Source organism: Paroedura picta, chromosome 7 (genome assembly GCF_049243985.1).
Source record: "Paroedura picta isolate Pp20150507F chromosome 7, Ppicta_v3.0, whole genome shotgun sequence".
NCBI classification, from domain to species: domain Eukaryota; kingdom Metazoa; phylum Chordata; class Lepidosauria; order Squamata; family Gekkonidae; genus Paroedura; species Paroedura picta.
The window spans coordinates 97,797,352-97,822,252 of record NC_135375.1 but is presented as its reverse complement, the minus strand read 5'-3'; the positions used below and the strand labels follow the sequence as shown (position 1 = coordinate 97,822,252).

The 24,901-nt window shown below is 42.6% G+C and overlaps 1 protein-coding gene and 1 long non-coding RNA gene across 3 annotated transcripts in view; both read right to left on the bottom strand.

Moving 5' to 3' along the window:
* RNF38 (ring finger protein 38) overlaps nucleotides 1-24,901 on the bottom strand; it is a 125,808-nt gene that overhangs the window by 34,154 nt on the left and 66,753 nt on the right. The window lies entirely within an intron of this gene.
* LOC143841367 (uncharacterized) lies at nucleotides 1,314-24,844 on the bottom strand. The gene is made up of 3 exons (XR_013232677.1): nucleotides 24,493-24,844; nucleotides 22,690-22,749; nucleotides 1,314-1,438 (listed from the first exon to the last, which is right to left on the bottom strand). It is a non-coding gene; the product is annotated as an uncharacterized LOC143841367 (long non-coding RNA).

The window sequence follows — 24,901 nt, the reverse complement described above, 5'->3', positions numbered from 1 at the left end:
AGTTCTGAATTTTTATTCTTACTGCATTTTTTAGTTGTTTTTTTAATTGAAAAAATTCAGGAGGTAAGGAAGATGCCATGGAGCAGCGATATTGATGGTAAATAATACGTAATCTGGATTTTAAATCATGGCATTCCCTGTCGAACCAGCAGCTAGGATGTTCATTATGGGGTTTGGTCACAATTTTAGTTTTCTGAGAGAGTTGGTCACAGAGGTTGGAAACTAAACTGTCCAATAGTTGTACAGCTCCCGATGGGTCATCAGCATTAATTAAGGAAGATCTTATCTTTCTAAACAGGTCTGATGCTAAAAGGTTGCCAGCTTTTTGATTAATATTATGGGACCATGGGATTCTGGGTAAAGTAACTGTGATTTCTTCTGAAATTAATGTTGGTTTGGTCAATTTATGTTGGCATTCAATGTTGATGGTTAATAGGAGTGGTAGATGGTCACTATCTGTCCGGCCACCAACGCGAAAATCCACTACATTATTCTTCAGGGAGGGAGAAATTAGAATATAATCTATAACACTATTGCCTCTTAAAGAAGTAAAGGTAAACTCACCTAAAGGGTCATAATATGGAAGGCCATTCATTATTAACCTGTCATGTTGCATGCAGTACTTTGAAAATAAAATACCTGCATAATTTATAATTAAGTCTTTCGAGTGCCTCTCAAATGAGAAGAAATTTGGTAAAGATTCATCAGGATCCAAATTGAGTGCCGTCGTCAGTGCAAAGTCATCTTTGCCTATCCTGGCATTAAAATCACCCACAATGATCATTTCAGTGGAGGGGTAGCGCAGCTCAAGGTCCGTTGTAAAGGTGCTTAGACAGTCCCAGTGGGAATGCAGAGAGACTTTATCTGAATAAGGGGGAATATAGACATTGATTAGAATAAAGGCTCTGTTACTTAGGTTAATTAGAAATGCCTGAGCTATAGGGCTACAGTCAGATAAAACAGTCAATTTACAGTCTAATTGTTGTGAAAAAAGAAGAGTTAGGCCTGCTTGGTGTCGCCCCCGTATGTTGGATCTGTGAGCGGGGACCGAATGGGACTCATATCCCTGGAGACATATTTTGGAGCTGGACCATGTTTCCTGGAAAAAGATAATTTCAAAGTCTCTAATAAAGTGTAAGAATTCACGGTCATTCATCTTGTTCTTCCAACCAGCAATGTTCCAGGATAAGATCTTAATAAATGGGGACGGGACATCCTTCCGCAGTCAATCAATCTGGATTATCTGTTCCAGTTCATTGTTCACATCCAGGAAAACACTGCCATTCGCTTGGTCATGATTTTTACTCCCCAAGGTTGCCAGAGGTTGCACTTCATCAGCAGCAGCAGCTCTTCTTTGGGTCAAAATTGGATCAGTTCCAGAGTTAGGGATCAGGTGCTCTTCCATCTCAGATATCAAACTTGCTGGGCATTCTGTTCCCTGTAAGATGTTTGAGGTCACCTTAGAATCAATCTTCACATGAGGTATGGGATGTACAGGAAGTCCCTCCCATTTCAAAATTCCTAGAAATTTGACTTCTCTAATCTACTACAGATAGCAAATATTTCATGTTCCTTGATGGGCAGAAGTCTTCCAGATCTAATTACCAATCAGGTTACTCACCTCAGAATTTAAACTGCAATGCTGATGTGGGTTTTTTTTATTGGGGGGGTCCTCTGGAGTAGCTATTCCATTTACAGCAGTGGTCCCCAACCTTTTTATCACTGGGGACCACTCAACGCCTTTTACTGAGGCCCGGTGGGGGGGTAGTTTACTCTTCTACTCTCAACCACTGCCCTAGTGCTCTCTGATCGCTATGGTAATGTTTAAACATCCCTTCAAAATAATATACAGACACACCACAACAATGAAGTGTGTTGTAAAGGGCTGGGGGGGGGGAGGCGTCCTTCGGGGCCCACCTCCAATTAGTCGAAGGACCACATGTGGTCCGCAGCCCACAGGTTGGGGATCGCTAATTTACAGTATCAAACGTGTAGCAGAGTTTTTCTTGAGTTTTAGGACAGGTTAATTTTCTCTTCTACCATTTACTCTCACTGCCATTGAGTTCAAAGCTTACTAAAATATAGTATGTGCTAAATGCTAGCACAGATGACACTGGCCCCCCTTCCAAGAGCACTGACATTGTGTATTATGCTAAAAAGAACTAGATAAAGAAAAGTACTATAATGGCTTGAAAGAATCTTGTGTGAAGAGCATACACTTACTCTCAAGAATAACTGTTCCTGTTTTAGATATGGATGAACCTATCACATTTTCCTTCAACCTCCCCTCCGTGAATCTCAAGTGGTATGTACAATGTTTGCCTCTATTAAAGGACAGGCGCTGCCCTTCTGTGATGACTGTCGCTAAGAGCAGGCTAGCAGGGCAAAGACATATTTATAATCAGAGGCAGTCTCCTCTGCTCTATACATGTGTTAAATATATGTCTCCTTGCCCCTCATTATAGCCACACACATACAAATACAGTAAAGCCATCTGAATCACCATTCTGCTGTAAAGACAGAAACATCAGATGAAAACATTACAGCACACAAATTCACTCGGAAACCAAGCATGTAGCCCTGAATGGGACAGACTAAGGACTCCGATATTAGGTTTTTAATTCTAATCGAATTGAGAGCACTGGCCACACAGCCATCTGACGTTCCAGAGAGACCTCCTCTCTTCCTTCTCCACGCACCACTTTTCTGAAGGCATGCTTATAGGACAACAGCACTGCCGAAATGGTCATGGAGACTGGGATGCAAGCAGGAGATGTAGAAGGAAGGAAGGACGTTCGATGCCAACACAGGGGTTCGAAAAGGAGCAAATATGTAGACACTGCTGAAAACCAACATAAAAACCTTTCCCTGGAAGTGCATTAAACTCAACACAAACAAGGATTGAAGGAACTGTGAACCAAAGAGTGCTTTCTACCCCGCAGTGCAAAGAAAATATATTTTGCGACAAAGTGTGAAAAGCAGTTGGTGCTGTGGCCGATGGGTCAAGTTGTATGAAGAAAGGGAAACCAGCACGTTGGACTAGCACAAGCCCCTTCGGCTGGCTCGCTGTACCTTGGTAAAATACATAATGTTACCCTCTGTTTCAGACCTAGCACGGCATTTTCAAAACGTAAAAGTCTTCCCATTGTAGGTTGTTCTGACTCATCAGAGCTCATAATGGAACAACTGCTGTTACGTTTTTGCAATTGGTAAGTCAGTTCTCATGCAAGCTGCTGCCACGTGAACAGAAGCAATGGGGGAACCATAAACAGACTCTTCCACCTCAAATAATCAGCCTTTGCTTTGCAATGTATTCCCCCGCACCCCCCCCCAATTTCTGTGACATCTTGTCTTTTAAGAAATCTTAAACAGAAAAAAAAATATAGAATGTAGTACAATGAGGTCAAGGGGAATTTCAACAGAAATTTCAAGCCAAATTTTTCTTGTTATTATTAGAGTACTTTAGTTACAGTAATAAGCAGATTATTTAATTGTTGTATTATATTTATATACCACCCTTCCCTGGGCTCAGGGCGATTTACATAGAACGTAGAAACAATACGTTTCTACAAGGAACTTAGATTTTCCATAATATATAGATAAACCACAATAATAATTAACATTAATAACTATAACAGAGGTAACTATAATGGTGCAAACAGGTCCAGGAGCAAAAAACTTTACCAGCGGTGGCCAAACTGTGGCTCTCCAGATGTCCACGGACTACAATTCCCATCAGCCCCTGCCGTCATGGTGCATCATGGACACCTGGAGAGCCACAGTATGGCCATCTCTGCACAATTTAAACAAATATGGAGCATAACCCGCTAAAGCAGTTTCAAGTTCCATGAATTTCAACAGGAGTTAATGTGTAGACTTAAATTTGGAGAGACATATTGATTTTTCTTATCCAGAAACTGCTGGGAGAGTTGCATACTGTTCATAGCAGCAAAATAACAGCAAGTTCTAGCCACCATGCTTATGTTTTTAATATATTTTTACTCATATACTCAAGACATTGACATGCAAAATATGCAACCCCATCTGGGTGAACATGCCAAAGTAGTTTCTAAGTATTTGAAAACAGACATTTCAAAGGTTTTCCGAAATGAATTTTAATAGTATTTGCATGTCAAGGGGGAGACCGGAATGAATTCCTTCTAATTACAAATTGCCATTTAAGACAAAAAAAAGTTCAGTTCAGAAATATTATCCAATCCTTATAAAACACCATGCACATTCAATAATGGCCAACGTAAGTAATGCATTCAAAGTGTTTTTATTTTAGATGTTACATCAGTAGTGAAATTTCCAAGTCTTCTAGTTATAAAAAAAGAACTGCACAATTTTAAGCAGGGTTAAAATGGATAGTCAGGAAATGTCTAAGAAAAAAGTTTGAGCCATTCAAATTTGAAAAGAGAATTCAATCTTTTAAGTGCCCAGCTCACAGCTAACACCATCCCAACTAAAAGAACGTGGGAGGATACAGTCAAACTGCTCAACTACTACTCCTGCACAAGCCCTTCAGAGGTGTTCTAGCTCACTACTTTCCACCTGAAGACCAGCACAACAAAGTGCAAACTGACTACTTACTCAAGCTAACCTTGAGTTAGCGAGAAGTATTGTAAACTGCTCCAGTTCCACAGCACACTCTGTAAGGTTCTCCCTTCCCTTCCCTTCCCTTCCCTTCCCTTCCCTTCCCTTCCCTTCCCTTCCCTTCCCTTCCCTTCCCTTCCCTTCCCTTCCCTTCCCTTCCCTTCCCTTCCCTTCCCTCCCCTCCCCTCCCCTCCCCTCCCCCCTTTCTTGCTAGCTTGTGGCGGTTCACATAAAAATCTTTAAAAACCCATAAAACAAGAACCAAAATACACTGCCTCGGTGGTCTCATTGTGTAGAATCCCACCTACTCGTCTGTCTTGATCATGTCCACGTGATTACCCACATGGAAGTGAACATCTGCTATTAGTACAATCTCCCATTCTCCTGAATGACACTGCTACTGCTAGTACAGCAACAGTAAGTGTAGTCAACATAGTTAACATCAGTTATGTTACATCTGAAGGAAGATCATATTTGAGTTCTTTTTCCCGTTTCAGTTTTACATGTCAGTTCTGATAAAGCTGCTGCCTAAACACCTTATGTGACTACAGAACAGTGGGAACATATGCTTAGTCTAACTGCTGAGGCCTTGGTCAGTGGATTAGATTATAAAATAGTGCTGAAGAAAATTTTGCTGCCAGAGTTCAGGAGAAACAAGTACTTAAATGGTCTAAACTAAAATGGCAATCCTTGGATGGACAAAGCATATGAAGCCACCGATGCTTCCACACCACAGGCATTGCACCCAAAGGTACTGGAACTTCTGACTAGATTTGTAAGCTACCCTTCTTAATACTCAAGAATACCTGGTTTTGAACATACAACTTATTCTAATTACTCCAACAAAAATTTTTTTTTGAAAATTAAATTGGGCACTACCAAACAACTGTTTGTCAATTGAGCAACTATTGCAATCAGAAGCCATAGAAATATATTTCCGGCCTCTAGGATCCCTCTCTGGATTTTCCGAGACCATTTATACCCCACAATTTTCCACACTGGGGACCCAAATCAGCTTACATCATTCTCCTCATCTCCATTTTGTCCTGATAACAACCCTGCAAGGTAGGTTACGCAGAGAGCATGTGAATGGCTCAAGGTCAACTAGACAGCTTCCATGGCGCAAGTGGGGATATGAACCCAGTTCTCTCTGATATTAGCCCTATCCTCTCAACCACTACACCCCTTTGGCTTACCTTTTATTCAAAGTTGACTAACAACTAACATAAAAACATAGAAGTCATGTTGGATCAGGCCAATGGTGCATGCGATCCAACACTCTGTGTCACACGTGGCCAAAAATCAGATGCCATCAGGAGGCCCACCAGTCAGGCCTGAACTCCAGAAGCCCCCACTAACTCCACCCAAGCACTAAGAATACAGAGCACCAGTGCTCCAGCAATAATGCTCCTTTTATACCTTGTGGCTAATAGACACTGATGGATCTCTACTACGTATGTTTATCTAATCCTGTGAAGCCATACACAGTTCTGCTCAGAAGGGATAGAATCATAGAATCATAGAGTTGGAAGGAGCCATACAGGCCATCTAGTCCAACCCCCTGCTCAATGCAGGCTCAGCCCTAAGCATCCTAAAGCACCCAAGAAAAGTGTGTATCCAACCTTTGCTTGAAGACTGCCAGTGATAATCCATCTCATCGGTATGGTGTTTATCGGTATGGTATCAAAACGTGGACAGTATTAAATATCCTGGCTTTCTGATTATTTGTTGACAAATACAGTTGCTCATGTAAAAATTCTGTTCTGGATCCAGGCCAATGCTTAAAAGTACTCCACATTTATTGTGTCCTAACCTGGATAGCACAGACTAGGTCTATCTTTTCAGATCTTAGAAGCTAAGCAGGGTCAACCCTGGTTAGTATTTGGATGGGAGACCAACAAGGAATTCCAGGGTCACGAGACCGAGGCAGGCAATGGTAAACTAGCTTTGAATTTCTCTTCCCTTGGAAACCCACAGAATCCCCTGATGGCCAAAAAATTAAATAAAGTGACATAAATCTTTGTAGAGCTTGGGAGAAATGCTCAGTTATTCTATTTTAGACGGAGCCTTTAAAGGCTACCTCATCAGATGCTGGCACTCAACAGAATTGATTTTATATATCTAATATGTTCTCCTCTACAAATGCTGCACCATCATTACTTGTATTTAAACAGTGCCTGTGGGTCCTATTTTTAAAAAACTTTGCTTATTAAATATATGCTTATTAAATATATGTTCTCTAAACAAATGAAGTTCACTAGTCAAGCATTCCGTTTAATAAAGTACTGGCCTCACAATATGATTTAAGCCCTGGTGTTAGACGGAGCTTTAAACAGAGATCATGAAGCTAAGCTTTATGAAAACTGCTTCCACTTACTCTAATTATGGTATTATTATACTCTATCATACATATTATAAAGTGGGGTTTTTTTTTGGCTTAGTTGGTTAAGGGTCTCTCAAGTCTGAAATCAAATATTTATTTCCTATAAGTCTCTGCATATATGCTTTTATTTTTATTTATTTTATTAGATTTTTATACCACCCTTCCATACAGCTCAAGGTGATTTATATATAACATCGCAGGGAGGGGGGGATACATGGAATGATCTAACATATAACATAGTCAAAAGTAACATTGACAATAAACAATAATAATTTTGAGGTGCCTTCCAATAATATTTAACAATAATCAACAACCCAACAGCCAAACACAAGCAGAAGACTATCCATAAGAATTAACAATATAACTAATACATCCATTGTCATCATGGAGGAACGTACAAAACACAAATCTGTCAGGGAAAGAAAAAGCAACCAGAACAAAACTCTGGGAAAATCTCCTCTGCCCCTAGAGCAAAAAGCGCCAATAAGCTTCATGCCTGCCAAGTTAATACCGAGTTCCACACTTTCATTCAAAAGGGGTAGCAAGCCAATGATAAAAATATCTATACAACAAATCGAGCAGTAAAACCAACACCAGCAAAACACAATCTACAAAATTTCCAGCAAACAAAATTAAAATAACAAGAGCCCTCCCTCCAAAACACCCCATGCATCACAAACTCAGAAGGAGAAAACCACAGATGCCATCACAAACACAACTGCAGAAAACTTCTCCAAACGTGTCTGGGCTTGGGCAATTACCAAGTTGACCACAGAGATGATGACAGCTACTGACTGGACAGAGGGCACCTGCAGCAGGTTACACTATAGTGGCCTAAAATGGCTGGGGAATCTATGGGGCACAAACGACATCTCTAAGGCCAGCCTTAATCAATGTGCTGGATAATGCAGTCATTCAGGGCAGGGGTAGTCAACCTGTGGTCCTCCAGATGTCCATGGACTACAATTCCCACAAGCCCCTGCCAGCATTTGCTGGCAGGGGCTTATGGGAATTGCAGTCCATGGACTTATGGGAATTGCAGTCCATGGGCTTATGGGAATTGCAGTCCATGGACATCTGGAGGACCACAGGTTGACTACCCCTGATTTAGGGAACCCTGTTCCCAAACTATTTAGTACTAGGTAAGTAGCAACAGTTTTCCAGGATGGATCAAATGCATTCACTTCCACCAGCAAGATACTGCAGCCGCATTCTGCACCAAACCGAAGTTTCCAAACAGCCTTCGGAAGTAGCCGGAGTACTTTCGGCTGCTACCAGAGCTCAGGTAACTGCAGTGCAATCACGCCTGTCAGGGAAAAGGCCATAGCTTGTGCAGCAACTGAAGTTGGCTAGAGGCACTGTGTGGCGGAGGGGAAACGTGTGCCTCGGTCAGGAGACATAAAACCAGCACAGCAAGGAATTGAGTTTTCAGTGGAAGCGGCATCGCGCTCTGAGCAGGTTGAATGCGCAGTCCCTGACAGAACCAGACGACAAGGCAGCGGCACCTCAGCCTTATCACCTAAAAACACCACGCAAAAATTAGAGAACAGACTGCCTGTTATCTTCTCCTCCCCTTCCTTTTTTTACTTGACAAGGTTTGCTTGCGCAAAACGCTTTAGAAGAGCTGTGGGCTATGACAACTTTAATGGGCAACAACCTACAGCCTTAGATAATATTTGTCACATACACTGGAGACATAGATGCAACATCTTTTCAAAAATTTGTTTAAAGGTGATTAATTTTGTCACAATAAGTATGACACAAGAAAACGAGACACTACCAAAGAAACTGATACTTTCCATCTAAGTTTATTTGGTGTTGTTTGTAATATGAATGCCATTTGCAAATTGTTTCTGAGCCCCACAATATCCTTTTGTTTACTACAAAAAATATGGCTTTCATTTTCAGCTTTCCTCACTTTAATTCTCATCTGACAACAACCTCAGCAGATGCAGGGAATTCAGCTTTCTTCCCTTTTGTCTAGCGTTGGCCATATTTGTTATTTTGTTTGCGCAAAGCTATGGAAAATTTCACAAATATTCCCAACAGAACAACTGTATATGCCAGGCTTTCTCAACCAGGGTTTCACCAATTAGGTGGGAGTTAATTTATATATATATATATTTAAAAACATTATCAGGTGATATGGCCATACATGGTCATGTCGCGCCCCCCCCCCCCCAATGGCTGATAATGAGTCTGGAAGGGGTGGGAAGGGTACAAATGCTTGCGGGCCATGGCTTGTTATATGTGGTACTGACTGGAGTCCAGAGAGCTAAGTACGCTCATTTTAACTTAACTTTGGGGGCAGTGGGTAACATAGGCCTGCTCTGACCCTATTTCTGGTGTTGGGGGAGGGGGTGGAGCCAACAGAGCAGAAGAGGCCTTCCCCAACCCTATTTCTGCTAGCTCGCTTTGGTGAAGAAGAGCAAACTGGTAACCAGCACAGGTATGGTTGTTCACGAATCATCTGAAAGTATTTCTGTGTGGACGCTTCCTGTGCTGTGGGAGTGTCCTGGTGATGTCACATCCGGGGGGAATGTTCACGTGACGGCACTTTTGGTGACATGTGACTTACAGGGGCGGGGCGGGGCAGGAAGGTGTGACCTGCTGACATCACTTCTGGGGTTTCTCGGAGCCTGAACATTTCAGGGGTTTCTCAATGGGAAAAAGGTTGAGAAAGGCTGGTATATATGTCTGTAAAGCAGTAAAAATAAGTTTAGGTTAGATGTATGTTTGATGACACCCCAGGCTAGCCCAATTTGGTTAGATCTTGGAAGCAGAGCAGAGTTGTAACATGGAGATAGGCAATGGAAAAACACTTCTAAATGCCGCTTGACTTGAAAACCCTACTGAGTCACCATAAGTCAGTTGTGATGTGACAGTACTCCCCACCATGTTGAAATCATCTAGGCTGGTTGTTTTGGGGGATCCTGGGAGCAGCTCAGGATTTTATGGCCTCCATGGCAAACACAGTCCCGTCTCACATAATAACAGGCCCCGCTCTTGACATAGTGGGGGATTAGAGACTGGCTCTGTGTCATGGACAGATAGCTAGTGGCTGGGATTTAGGCTTGCAGGGATACCAAGATGCTGCAAGGGTGGGGGGGTCGATTAAGATTATCTGCCACTATAGCCTGATAGATCCAATGGGTTTTTAAGATGGTACTATGGAATTATGCTGATTTGGTGGGCACTCCTGTCAACGCTCTGGTTGACCTCTAGAATGTGGGAATGACCCAGATTATTGACCTGTTTGTTCTTAGGTGCCCTCTCTCAGGTCTAAAAGCCCAGGCAGCCCCTTAGTGCAGTGGTCCCCAACCTTTCTGAGGCTGGGGACTGGCAGGGCAGCGGGCCGCGCCAGCGCATGCGTCATGTGCGGCACTTTCGCGCATGCGCGGCACTTTTGCGCAAGCTTGCGGCCTGGGAAGTTTTTTACTGCAGGGGGGGCGGGGAGAGGGAGCCGCGGCCCGCAGGTTGGGGACCACTGCCTTAGTGGACTGAGGGGCTATGGTTAAGAAAAAGACAAGTGAGACAGTAAAGAAAGACTCAGCACAAATCTGACAAGGCGCAGGCCAGAGTTCACTTTAACGCCTACTCCAGGGCAGTGATGATTGCAAAGAAACAATATTTCTCTGTCTTCACTACATCTTTACAGTGTAGACCTCCTGAGCTATTCTGGAGGGTCATGGGCCTACTGAGTTTTGGACTACAAGAGGAAGTGGACCTTTTCGCAGCCTGTTAGCATTCCACTAAGAACTTTATAGATAATAATCTCTTCACATCCATGATGACTCGGGCTTTACAATAGCAATGACAGGATTGGATGATCCCAGAGTAACAATTTGTCTAGTTGTGTGGGAGACCTTTCAGCTTGTCTCATCTGTAAATGTAAACAAGATTCCTGGAAGTCTGGGACACACTGTCTACTTAGATGACTCTCGACTGCTTAAACATGAAGGGGGTCAGCAGCGGAACAAGCCCAGGAGACCACAAATGTCTGGAGAGGTCAGCAGCCACTGCCCTGAAGCAGGAAGTAGTGTGTCCTCTCCTTAAAAAAACCCTACTCTGAACCTCTGAATAACTACTATCCAGTCCCAAATGCACCATCCTGGGGCAAGACTACTTGCAGCTTCTGGCCTAAGGGTTTCTATCTTTTTTTCTTCATGCTTTTCAACATGTATGTAAAACTGCTGGGAGAGGTTATCCAGAGATTTTGGCTGAACAGCTGCTAATGTATGGATGACACTCAAGTCTACCTTGCATTTCCAGCAGATCCCAGGGAGATTGTGGACACAATGAACAGGAGGCTGGCAACAGTTCTGAGATGGATGAGGACTAACTGAAACTCAATACTCAAAAAATGTGCTACTGACAGGGGAAAAGTTTCTGCCAGAATTGGGATATCTCCTATTCTGATTGGGGGCTCATTTCCCTAAATAAGCACGTCTGTAGCTCAAAGGTATTGCTGGACCCAAGTCTCCTTTGTGGATTCATAGATGGTGGCAGTGGCTTGCGAGAGTGGCAGACTCTAATCTGGAGAACTGTGTTTGATCCTCCACTCCTCTACATGCAGCCAGCTGGGTGACCTTGGGATAGTTAGTTCTCTTAGAGCTGTGCTTAGAAAACAGCTCTCTCAGAGCTTTCTCAGCCCTACCCACCTCACAGGAAATCTGTCGTGAGGAGAGGAAGGAAAGGGCATTTGTAACCCACTTTGCAGCTCTTCCTCTTCTATAAAACTTGAGGCTAGCGTATCTTAAGGATCATCCCTCCTCTATGAACCTACTCACCATATGTTTGGAGGCCCTGCTTCAAGGACCTCCCCCATGAGGCCACGCAGGTGGCAACCCAAGAAAGGCCCTTCTTCACTCCGACTTTGAAATTTGGACAGCCCCGCTCCCCAGGGAGATTCATTTGTTTCCCTCTATCATTTCCTCTGTTAGTGGATGAAGACACCCCCCCCCAGTAACCCTTATTGGTCTTCTTACCGTATTGTTTTGCTATGCTTCTTTATGGTGAATTTTTATTTTATATACACTTTATTTTAATGCTGTTTTAATGTTTGTTGCCTTGGGGGTCCAAGTTGGGACAACACAGAATTTTTTAAAATTATTTATTCATTTAATTTATATACTGCCCTCCTTAGCGGATCAGGGTGGTGCACAACAATACAATTATTATTATTATTATTATTATTATTATTATTATTTATTAGACTTGTTACTCGCTTTTCCCCAGAGGCTCGAGGCGAGTTACAGCATAAAACCCTCAATAAAACCATACAATGAAATCCATAAAGCCCCAGTACATAGTAATACACAAGATAAATAATAAGACAGTAACGAGTTTCCAAAAATGTCTGGGTTTTTCAGGGGGGAGAAAAGTATACAGACATTCCCCCTACCTTTAAAGTTCTAGGCAAGTTTGTATCTCTAGTCTTACCCAGACAAGCTTCTGATTATTGGCCCTCTTCCAACCTGATCTCTTTGAATGCTTAGAAAGCACTGAGAGGGGAGCAGACTGCTCCCCCAAATTATTCCAGAACAAAGTCTCTATCTGAAGCCATTGCAGACAGCACTGCTAGGGAAAATAGAGGCAGAGCCCTCCTCTTCTACAGAGCTCTAAGCAGCACTTAGCAATGGAGCGGTTTTAAGGGTGAGTGCCCTGGGGTAAGTGTGACTTGGGGGCATGTTGGGGGACTCTTGACCCAGCTTGTGTCACATGTCACAATTAACTAGGCCTTTAAGTTTTTCAACGAGATGGGATCGAGATGACTGGGAAGATTATGCTATTGTGTATATTATTGCTACTATTGTTATGTAACTGTCTATTACTTTTTTTACTGTCCTGTTGCGTTTTTCATTTATCCTTTAGATGTTTCTTTATGTCCATGTGTTATGTTTGTCATTAACCTTTCATCTAGCTGCTTCTTTTAGTTGAGTCATGCTCTGTTTTTTAGTTGCTTTCCTTAAAATACACTAGAAATTGGTTCCTATTCTGCTGCTCATGTAGAATCATGTTTTTGTAGAATCAGAGAATAATATAGTTGGAAGGGAGCTCTTGGGTCATCTAATCCAGCCCCCTACACTATGCAGGACACTCACATCCCTATCGCTCATCCCCTGTAACCTGCCACCCTGTTGAGCCTTCACAGAATCAGCCTCTCTGTCAGATGGCTATCCAGCCTCTGTTTAAAAATTTCCAAAGATGGAGAACCCACCAACTCCCGAGGAAGCCTGTTCCACTGAGAAACCGCTCTAAGTGTCAGGAACTTCTTTCCGGATGTTGAGATGGAATTTCTTTTGAATTAATTTCATCCCATTGGTTCTGGTCCGTCCCTCTGGGGCAAGAGAGAACAACTCTGCTCCAAACTCTATATGGCAGCTTTGAAGATGGTTATCAAGTCCCCTCTCAGTTGTACCAAGCACTTTTCTTACCTTGGAGATTCATTGTCTTTGCGCTGTTTTATTTGTTGATCTGTGCATTGTGCTTGATAAACTGTATCATTTATTTTGATCTTAAAAAAATGAATTCATCGACCACCACTGAACAGTGTAAGGTTAACATATAAACAACCAATGACAAGATCTTCACAAACATGTATTTTTATGTCACAAAGCACACTCTGATATGAAATGATAAATAACCTTCATAATTTCACCAAGTATTTGAAGACACTGTATAGTAAAATCACTGCAGAAAGTACTAAGCACCCCAATGAAATTTATAGGTACCATGGTGCCTTGCTGCCTGGGATCTGATGAGCCCTGATTCATACTCCAGTTACCTGTCAGCACGTTTTACTACCATAACATTTTTAGGAGTCCAGGAAACCCAGTGACCTCTGAGAGATGATAGTATCTAGAAGTGACTGGATAATATATCCTGGTAGGTGCCCCCCCATCCCAATTACGATTATAGGGTAATTTAAAACTTGCTACACCTATTACCGCAAAGATATTACTCATCACGTAACTCTTGTTGCTCCTGGAAGTGCAGAAGCGTTCACAGTATTAAGGGAGCACCCAGCCGAATTTTCTAGCAAACTTTACTTGCCCTCAGCTCTCCACAGCAGCCACTCCCCCTGCCCCACCACATTTTTTAGGATCGAGTCTTGAAATATTGATTGTTTGTTCTCACCACATTGTTATCATGCAGTAACCCAGGACAGATCTGAAGGGTGATGTTTCATAATGAAGCTTCCTTTGATGAGATGTTATTTATCTACTGGATTTAAGGTGTACTTGCACAAGAGGCTTGCTCTATCTTTTGTTATGTATAATGGCCATATCTATTCCAGTACCTTGCACAAGGACTTGCATCTGAATATTTTATAATAGGTGACTCTTCAGTAAAACTCCTCCCCCCCCCAATATTAGGTATAAAAATTCCCTGTAAAATGTTTTTTCATCTGATGAACTCAGACTCATGACAGATGACCTCAGAACACACTTAGACTTACCGATGTGCTTTGTTTTGTTTCAACTGTATATAACAGCCATTCTCAACTGTATATAACAGCCATATGGTACATTTGAAGGAGGCCACACACTGAAAAATGGGAGAAAGGGAGCCCAAAAGGTTTATGGAGCGCCCTGGTGGTAACTGAAACAATAAAATATCCTTTTTTCACATATGATGTCAACAATGGCTTTGAAAGTTCAACCTTCCTCAAGAAAAAGAAGCCATGTAATCTGTTACTTTAGTGCATGCTTGAATTAATGCATTCAATAAAAAATGAATGCACGTACTTTTCTTGGTTGAACATCCTAGAAACCCTATATATAGGGTTCCAACTTGCTGATCGTTCCTGGCCCCAGAGAATTATGCCTGGCCTCAACCAGGGCCAGGGCCTTTTTGGTCCTGGCCCCTACCTGTTGGAATGAGCTCCTGGAGGAACTGTGGGCCCTGGGAGAGCTTTCAGCTTTTCACAGGGCCTGAAAAACAGAGCTCTTCCGCCAGGTCTATGGTAGAAGATCAAATGGGGCTTCCCCCTGGAAGATATGCTCCCATGCCAGTGCATCTACTGGCATGGCTGGTTGTCACAACCCTCCTCTAACCACCCCAGCTGTTAGTGGGGGCTGTGAAGATGGTTTGTTATTGTTTCCACAATATGGTTTTGCATTTTTGTAATTTTATGGGGGGCTTAACGGGGGTTTTAAATTGGGGATTGTATTATTGTACTTAATTTTGTATGTAACCTGCCATGAGCCGGAGTGTCCAAGAGTGGCAGGCAATATATCGTATCATCATCATCAGGCAAGATATGTTTAGTTGGTTCAGTTTTAGCTTAGGCCTTTTTTAGCCTAGCTCACTGAGTGAGCACCAAACTCAAGGATTGCATCTGGTCTGGTAGATGTTTAAACTTTAACTTCATATAGTCTTTTAAAAAGTTTTTCCAATATGTAGGACTGTTAAATTTTTCATGGTATTCAATAATAATTTTTTTTGTGTTGGCTGCATTCTTGCTTGACTTTGGGGGAGAGGAACCTGATAAGAGCTCCAAAAAGGGCCCTGGGCCCAAAATGGTTGCGAATGGCTGGTATAGAATATTGCTACCGTGTCACAACATGATAACAGTAAACTGCAACAATTTCTTAATTCCCAGCATTCTTCCTTTCTTTTTTAGAAGTCCATCTCTGTCTCTTTTTTTGGTTGCAGAGGTATAAAGAGAAATGAGCAGCTAGCACCAACTCCACCACCAAATGAGCCAGACACTGATTCAAACAAACAAACAAGCAAACAAAGCTGGGAACTAGTACATTGTTCCAATGTTATAATGTGATATAATGTGTTGTTAGTTAAGGAGCCTGAAAAAGCCTTCCAGTGAGTTGTGGAATGACTAACACGGGGACTGAAGCAAAGAAATTGGTGCTGGGCAGGCAAGTCCAAGAAAATGCACAGCTTCCCATCCAAAGCCACTCTTACTGCAGTCTTTCACAAAGGACCAAGCAGGTTCAGGAAGGAAAGTAACACAGAATCTGAACAGAGGGCAATGTCACATGGATATCAACAAGAAACAATACATCCATGTGAAAACAGAGCATTTCCACCAACTTCCATCTCCTGCTAAATCATGCTATCCAGCTTATGAGCCTATTATTTTGTGGACTATTTCTAATTTTTGAATCTACCCTCTTTGCACTGTTCAAGGTGGCTTACGGAGACGATAAAACCGCATAACCTTCAAAACAATCCTGAGAAGTGGCAAGCACAGCAGAAAGAAACATCAGCAGAAGGAAACAGCAGAGAGTAACAGCAGGCCAGAAGCCTCCACCTTTCTTTCTGCAACAGCCAAATGCCTGCAAGTGATTTCCCTTTATGTCAGGGGTTCTACCCGCATCCTCTCCCCTTCCAGCGGGTATGACAAATTCTTCACACAACTTATTTCATCTTCTCTAGGATGCACCCTTACAGGGCATCTACGCTTTGCAATCTGCACAATCCGACAGAAATCAAAATAGCAAAAACGGAAATCTGGAAAGGTTACCCTTCCTCTTTTACTGAGATTCACTCTAACTGGGAGCCTGGACTAGAATCAAATAATTACTGTTTTACACATTGACAGTCAAGTATTTCAAATCGTCTGATAATTCCCAAACTATTGCATATGTCTAGCATATTTATTAACCTCTGGGTATCATGTAAACTGTATGACATGTCCTCTGTGGTGAGTACTACTCAGTCACTGGTCCGTGTACAACTTGTAGGACACAAAAATAACCTAGGCAGGCCCTGGGTTTATTATTATTTTATTACTACTACTATTATTATTATTAGATTTATAACCCACCGCTCCCCTGAGGCTCGCAGTGGGTGATAACATGTAAAACCCCCATAAAACCCCTAATACATAGAAACACCTAAAACAATCCCCAACCCCCCAAACCACCCCCAGCTGATGGCGGCAGAACTATTTTCATAATATTTTCAAAATAATTATTTTCATAATAAATACTGAGTATTCACTCTCCCTCAGTCTCCATGTCCACCTACGAGTGGCATGTGTCATCTGCCACTGACCTTACCTGCCATGGATTATCTGCGATCTTGTGACATGCTGGTAGTACCCGTGAACATTCAGTGAACATTCAGTGCCCCCAGCAAATGTCTCTGATGTGCCACATCCTGCCAACACTACCTATCAGGGATTGTTCACCGTGCGCCTGCTATTTACATGTATGAAATGTTATATTTTATAAAATAGCAGAATGCATCCTTTTGGAAAAGTGGACTTTTGTTTCTGTCATGGTGGTGCTGCAGTGAGACTACGATTGAATGGCTGGTGGAATGTAAGATATAAAAGGTTGGGAACCGCTCGTCTAGGGCGGGGGTAGTCAACCTGTGGTCCTCCAGATGTCAATGGACTACAATTCCCACAAGCCCCTGCCAGAGTTTTCTGACAGGGGCTCATGGGAATTATAGTCCATGAACATCTGGAGGACCACAGGTTGACTACCCCTGCTCTAGGGCACATGTTTTTGCAGTTTCATGGTTTACCTGCAGCTCGCTTTGTTGGGTCAAATCACTTAGCGGAAAGGTAATTTTACCACACGTTATGTACAGTCTTTGAGTTTTATTCAAGAGCTATTCCTCAAAGAGTACGTTCTAGGGCTAGATGATTTGGCATCCGAAGCAGCCAGCAGCGGGGGGGGGGGGTACTTCCCCCCCCCGCACGGCTGGCTGCTTCAGATGCCGAAGCACCCAACTCTAGTACCTTCTAAGAACAGCCTGCATTTTTTAACTTTCATGGCGCCTTAAAAAAATGGGGTCAGTGCACCCGAAAGTTAACCACTTTTTTGATTGTGGTCAAACAGTATCAAATTTTACAGAAAGCCAAGACTGCCACCATGAAGGCAACAGCTTTTTAAATGTTGACTGTGCATGAATTGGTGAGTGGGGGTGTACATGCCCCCAAGCTTACCTCTTCATGCTCTGGAGCAAATTTTATAGTACAGCAAAGCTTCTCATCACTACTTTGGGCATAGATCCCGAAATAAATGAAAACCTATCCATAAAACACACTGACTGGGTCAATTTAATTTTTTTAAAGGTACTCACAGGAGGATCTCAGTTACTGTTCTGTGATATGTTCCATAACTATTACATGTTGTAATTCATCACAACTTTTTAAAAAATGCTAATGTTCAAACCACCCTGTATTAAGTCTGCCATGAAAACGCTAGAGGGCATCACCCCAAGGTCAGATATGACCGGGTGCTTGAACAGGGGTTACCTTTACCTTTAATGTTTTACAATAACTTAATTAGATTGTTTTACAATTAACCCTAATGCCGTCCCTTTGGATGAGGTTTTTCATTGTTTCAAGTAAAATTAAGACTTTTACAAACACTCACCAAATCTGTTTTGGCCAAGTAGCCAACCCTACATAAGACATGCCTGTCAATGTTTATTCGAAACTCCAAATGTACGTATACTGGGGGTTCAATTTCTTTCATACCCACTTAAATATAAAATAGGTAAAGATAAAGGTATCCCCTGTGCAAGCACCGGGTCATGTCTGACCCTTGGGGTGACGCCCTCTAGCGTTTTCATGGCAGACTCAGTATGGGGTGGATTGCCAGTGCCTTCCCCAGTCATTACTGTTTGAAGAAGAAGAGTTGGTTCTTATATGCCGCTTTTCCCTACCCGAAGGAGGCTCAAAGCGGCTTACAGTCGCCTTCCCATTCCTCTCCCCACAACAGACACCCTGTGGGGTGGGTGAGGCTGAGAGAGCCCTGATATCACTGCCCGGTCAGAATAGTTTTATCAGTGCCGTGGCGAACCCAAGGTCACCCAGCTGGCTGTATGTGGGGGAGTGCAGAATCGAACCCAGCATGCCAGATTAGAAGTCCGCACCCCTAACCACTACACCAAACTGGCTCTCTTACCCCCTAGCAAGCCGGGTACTCATTTTACCAACCTCGGAAGGATGGAAGGCTGGGTCAATCTTGAGCTGGCTGCTGGGATAGAACTCATGGGCAGAGCTTCAGACTGCATGTCTGCTGCCTTACCATTCTGCACCACAAGAGGCTCTAAATATAAAATATATGGGCATATTTTGCTTTTCATGTAATGAGATGGACACTTACATTGTATTTGAGTAACTATTTGCGTGTAACTATAGTCTCCATTCTTAAGCCACTAGGGCAGATCTTGACAAATCCCAGATGCCTAGAAATTTCACTACAGTGCCTAGTATTTTCAGCAGTCCTTTACTGCAAATGCTTCCTTGTGATTCTCAGTAGAAGCATACAATTTATTGAGGTGAGGGACAGACACAAGCTTTTTCTTGCAATGATAACCAGGGCTATTCAATATTTATATGCCACACATTTTTAGTTATAGCTTTAAAAACAATGACAAGTAACTGAGTATTTAGGAGCGGGTTTTGTGACAGCAGCAATTAGAAAGTCTGGCCATTAAAAGATAAAATCCCGTGGGCTAAAAAGAATGGCTCCTAAATTTGTGGGGGTGGCCCGCAAAGCTAAAGAAAATTTTTCAAGGCCTGACATCGGGGTCTCACATAATTAACATCGCACAATTTAAACTCTTTAAAGTAGACCTTGACAAATTCTCATTTGGCATTTACAATAAATGACGGGTGAAATTACTAGGTATCAAAGATCTGTCAGCCCCTGCTTTAAAGTATGAGTCAGCTCCAGACATTGTGAGCCCGCTCCAGCAGAGAGGGTGGTATGTAAATTTAAAGAAATAAAAATAAAATAAAAGTTTTCACTTCCCAGTGAAGGTCACACATTCTAGCTGGCAAAGCACAGGTCATACGTTTCATTTCAATAGGTGGCCACAATTGAAAAGAAAAAGCATACACATTTTGCAAATAAAGAAATTATTCCCCACCATTTCAGGTATGCCAGGTTTATAATACTAGAGGTAAAAGCACAGAACTATATTCTAGAATTCTTAGTTTCAAAGACTGTGGTAGTAACAGTTAGTCTTAATGCAATTGTATCATTGGTTAACAGCAAAGGTACAGATCCTCCTTCTTAAGCTGTCCTTTTAGTAATACTACCCTGCGCTGGGGAAACCATATAGAAAGCTTTTTAAAATTCTTCCAAGCTGTGTTTGGATTCCCTCTGAGTAGACTGAAGGACGCAGATACATGCAAATAGAAAAAAAGTTCTGAAATTCATTCAGACATCTCATTTTCAAAACAGATGAAAAAACATAGCCCTTTTCTCTTTAAAAACAGATTGAATTAAAGAAGAGTTGGTTCTTATATGCTGCTTTTCTCTACCCAAAGGAGTCTCAAACTGGCTTACACCTTCCCTTTCCTCTCCCCAGCACAGACACCCTGTGAGGGAGGTGAGGCTGAGAGAGCCCTGATATTACTGAAAAAGAAGGGTTGGTTCTTATATGCTGCTTTTCTCTACCCAAAGGAGACTCAAAGCAGCTTCCATTCGCCTTCCCTTTCCTCTCCCCACAACAGACACCCTGTGAGGGAGGTGAGGCTGAGAGAGCCCTGACTGCTCAGTCAGAACAGCTCTATCAGTGCTATGGGGAGCCCAAGGTCACCCAGCAGGCTGCATGTGGGGGAGGAGCAGGGAATCAAGCCTAGCTCCCCAGATTAAAAGTCTGCACTCCTAACTATGACACCAAGCGCAGTCTGATATTATGAGAAGCCACATATTAATATTTTGAAGCTAATCTATAGCCTTCTATCAAGACCACTGCTTTTCAATGCAACAAATAGCACTGAGGAAAATATCTGACACTTATATATGTCACAAGTGGCTGTCTGTTATATTGGCAAATAATGAAAACTATCAACCCCAACTGCATGAAAATTTAAGGCACAACAACTTTATATCCTGCTGACTTCAAAGGCAGAGCACCAGGCCCATTTTTCTTACTCAGAGAAACCAACATAATTCATACATGCTTAATCGGACAGGATTACGCCTTTCATTTCTGTTTCCCTGAATAAATGTGATTCTGGATAATGCTGCTGGGTCAGACAACTATTTAGCTCTAGTCCAACATTATTTAATTGTTATAACGACCAGTCAATATGCATGCCAGTTCAAGAAACATACTACAAAACAGGAAAACTCATTTATATCAATAATTTAGGCTAGTTTCAGATATTGGGTAAAGTCCGATATAGTGAAAAACATATCAAGCATTAGACTACTCTCTAGAGGAATGTCACTTTGCAGTCAGTGTCAAAGGAATGTTTTAAGATAATGCCTATTGGTTTTTATCTTTCTGCCACTATGTTTTTAGTTGAAGTTACTTTGTAGTCTTTGACTTCTCTTTTATACATATCATTCTAGGGTGTTTCCCTTGTTTAACAGTACAGTCCCATGCAAAATTATGCCAGTCTGCCCTCATTTATATATGTGGATTTAGATTGGGGTAACACAGCATAGGAGTGCACAATAAACGGCATCCAAGTTCTTATAGCTTTAACAATAGTGTTTTCAACTGTTTATAGAAAAGTAGCCAGTGTGGAAAATTGGAAATATTTACCAAAATACAGCTTCCTTTTTGAAATATTGCACCAGGTCCCTCCAACCTTTAATTAGGCCACAAACTCCATCTGTAAAACGCAAACTAACTGGCAAATGGTAACATGAGATACGGGAGACAGATGCAACACAATGCAACCATTATGTTGATGTTGTAATTGAAGTTAAGCTGCATACTTTTAGTGAGTAAAGCAAACAGGAATATTGCCACTCTTAAAAGTCCAAGAAAAATGTAAAGATGCACTGTCATCAAGTTGTGTATAACCTAGACAGCGTATCATAATTACTGAGAATTTTTTAAACACTGAAATGGTTTCTTGCCACAATAATACAAATGAATAAAATAGTTCTGCTGGATGCAGAAAGCCACCATCAAGTGAGGTATCTTTCTTAATTATATGCCTCTTGTTAAGAGCTTAAAGATAGATCTGGGATTCTCAGACTTCCTCTCTTCCCAGTAACATGTCTGCTGTATGTTTACAGGTGCAGAATGTACTTACAGTAATGGTATGTCTAAATGGTTCATTTAAAATTATTTTCTGGTTCCAGGTATGCTCATGTGCACTTTTAAAAGCAAAAAAAAAATGTTTATTGGTACAGAAAGGCAGCAATTATACCAGTTCTCTTAGAGGGGACCAGGATACAGAATTGGAAGTTGCCCAGATGCTACTTTATAACTAAGCAGCCCTGGACTGTCTAGTGACGTGATGGGAGAATGTCCTCAAATGCTAAGGGTAGCTTGCTGCTATGTCCACACAAGAAAAGTGTCACTTACTATTTCTCATATAAGTGTGCTCTAGGGCTTTTTAAAGGAAAAGCAGAATCAAAGGAGCCATTCATATAAAATTTCTGGAATGGGACATAATTCATTGTATATTGACATATATATTATATAATATGTTGAGACTATAACATCTGGACAACTTATGCCACTGCTATTGTTTAAAGAACCAATGGCAGAACATGAGCACACATACACAACTACAACATTTTGCTTATGTTCAGTGTCTGCCAAAATGCAGCGGTACAGATTTGACCTCCTTGAAATGTCACTTAAGCTGACAATGCTTCACTTTTATAACATGACCTACTTTTTAATATATGTATGCAACCCGTCTTCAGGAAAACCAATAAGTATGCAATTAAAGAGATCATATATATTTTCCATAATCCATGCCGACGCTATCATACAGCTCCTCACACTCCTCTCACACCAACCTTTCTTTTCATTCTTCACTGAATACTTTCTCTCCCTTCCAATGTCTCTGTCCACTCCACCTATTTCAGAAGAACAATGTATAAATGCATTTTGTACCTGGACTATTAAAAAATGTAAGTTAACAAGTATGTGCTGTATAAAACCATAGACATCTCTTCATTATTCCTTCATACAGAACCTAAACAGTTCCACAGGGCCTGCAAAAGGGAGCTCCTCCACTAGGCATTTAGTTGAGGTCGACCAAACCACCGCTTCCAGTTGGCCCTCAAGCTCCCCCCCCTTACGACCAACACTAATCGGTTGCCCACAGGGTCCAGTCAGACTTGAGCTGAGGCTCTCACTATTTCTATTTTATGGTGTTATTGTTATGATCTTGTTAAGTTATTATTGTTATAAAATTATTGCTGTTACTGTTGCCTGTTACCACGTGTTAATTGTATCCTTCCCTGTTTTCTGTAAACTGCCCTGAGCCCTCGGGGAGGGCTGTATATAAATATAACAATAAATAAATACATAAATAAATACATAAACAAAGCATTACAGAACAACAGCCACAACTAGGGAGGAAAAAAGGGCAGTCCTGGAAGTAAAATTGAAGTTGCAGCCACTCCCTGAGATGATGCACACATTACCACAAAGAGTATCTCTCCTGACAAAAATCCTATAAGGAACAATATTCCAAAAATATTTTGCATGTGTCTTATAAGCTGATACAGCAGTAGCCAAGGCAACCATTAAATTCAGAAAGATATTCTAGGTCAAATTGTTTTAAATAGATACTGAAGCTTCATTTTTCTTCTCCGTTTCACACATTACTTCCCTGTAACCTCATTCTGCTGTCATTTAGCTTTTAGTGATTACATCCTTTTTAAAAAAAATCCTGGCTATTAAATGTCTAAGCAGTACCTTCAATCTTGCCCCCAACCGGAAACAAAGCTTAAACCAATGCATTTGTGTATATTCATTTTGGCCGTTCGGGCTCCTCCCTGTCAAAAATCTGGCCTGTAAACTCCCTGGGCTTGGGGGACCCGGCTTCTCTACCAATTATGAACTATGTATGCCGACAAGGCTTTCTAACAAGAAAACCACCCACGTAGGCAAACCTTCACCCACCTTCACAACGCACCCTCCGTTAAGGACGTAAGCCACAATACAAAATCGAGGGGAGGGAGAAGAGCGGAGACAAAAGACGGGGCTTCACACCTCCTCGGAAAAAAGGGGATCAACATAAAAGACACGCCATTTACAGGCCGCCCTTTAAACCAACCCTCGTGTCATTCTCAACGGAGGGCCCCCACTTTTCACCCATTCCTATTGTGAGGGAACCAGGCACCCAAGAACCTTTAAAAAGCACCATTTAAAACGGATGATAACAATAAAGTGGGAGCCAAAGGGATAGAGAAGCCTAAAAATCCTCATGAAAACAGCCTGATAACAACAAGGTAGGAACCAAAGAGGTTGAGAAGCCTAAATAGGTTTTTGGGATCATAACATTTTCCAGCCTCTTGGGTCCCCAGCTCGTGTTTGTTTCTCGCCCCTTCCCCTCCCTCCCCCCTTTAATTTTTTGGGTTTCAGAACAAGGCCAGTTCTGTCAAGGCGGGCAAAGGTCAGTAGAACCCCCCCCAAAAAAAATTAAAGACCCCTCCCCGCAAGCTCACACCAACCCCCCCCCCGACAGTGGGCGGGGGCGCCCCTCCCCTGGCCAGCCTTGAGGCAATTAAAGATTTGCAGGGAAATGGAGGGGGGTGAGGCCCGGCGGGGTTCGTCGGCTTCCCCTCCCCACACACAGGCTCCAGTAGTACCTGAGGGGGGCACTCCTTGGGCCGGGGGCGGCGGCCGCCGCGGGTGCCAGCAGGGCCAGGCCCCGGCTTTACACACACCGCCTCCTCCTTCGCCTCCGCCCCCAGCAATGGCTTCCGGGAGCGTCAGCGAGACTCCATCCGCCCATCCCAAGGAAAGGCGGGCGGGAGAGAGGGAAAGGACCCGACCGCGCCGCCCCGCTCAATGAGCGCCCGGCCGCGCCTCTTCCAGCGCGCTGGCAGCTGGGCCCTCCCGCGGCCGCCGCCAGCCTTCCCTCGCGGGGCAACCGCCGACTCGCTCCATGAGGCTCGTAGCCCCGCCCGCCGCTCTCCCCGCCCGCCAGTCCAAACAGCAGGGTGCGGTGACGTCACCGCGGCTGGCTTCCGCACTCACCAATCGCCGGGCAGGACG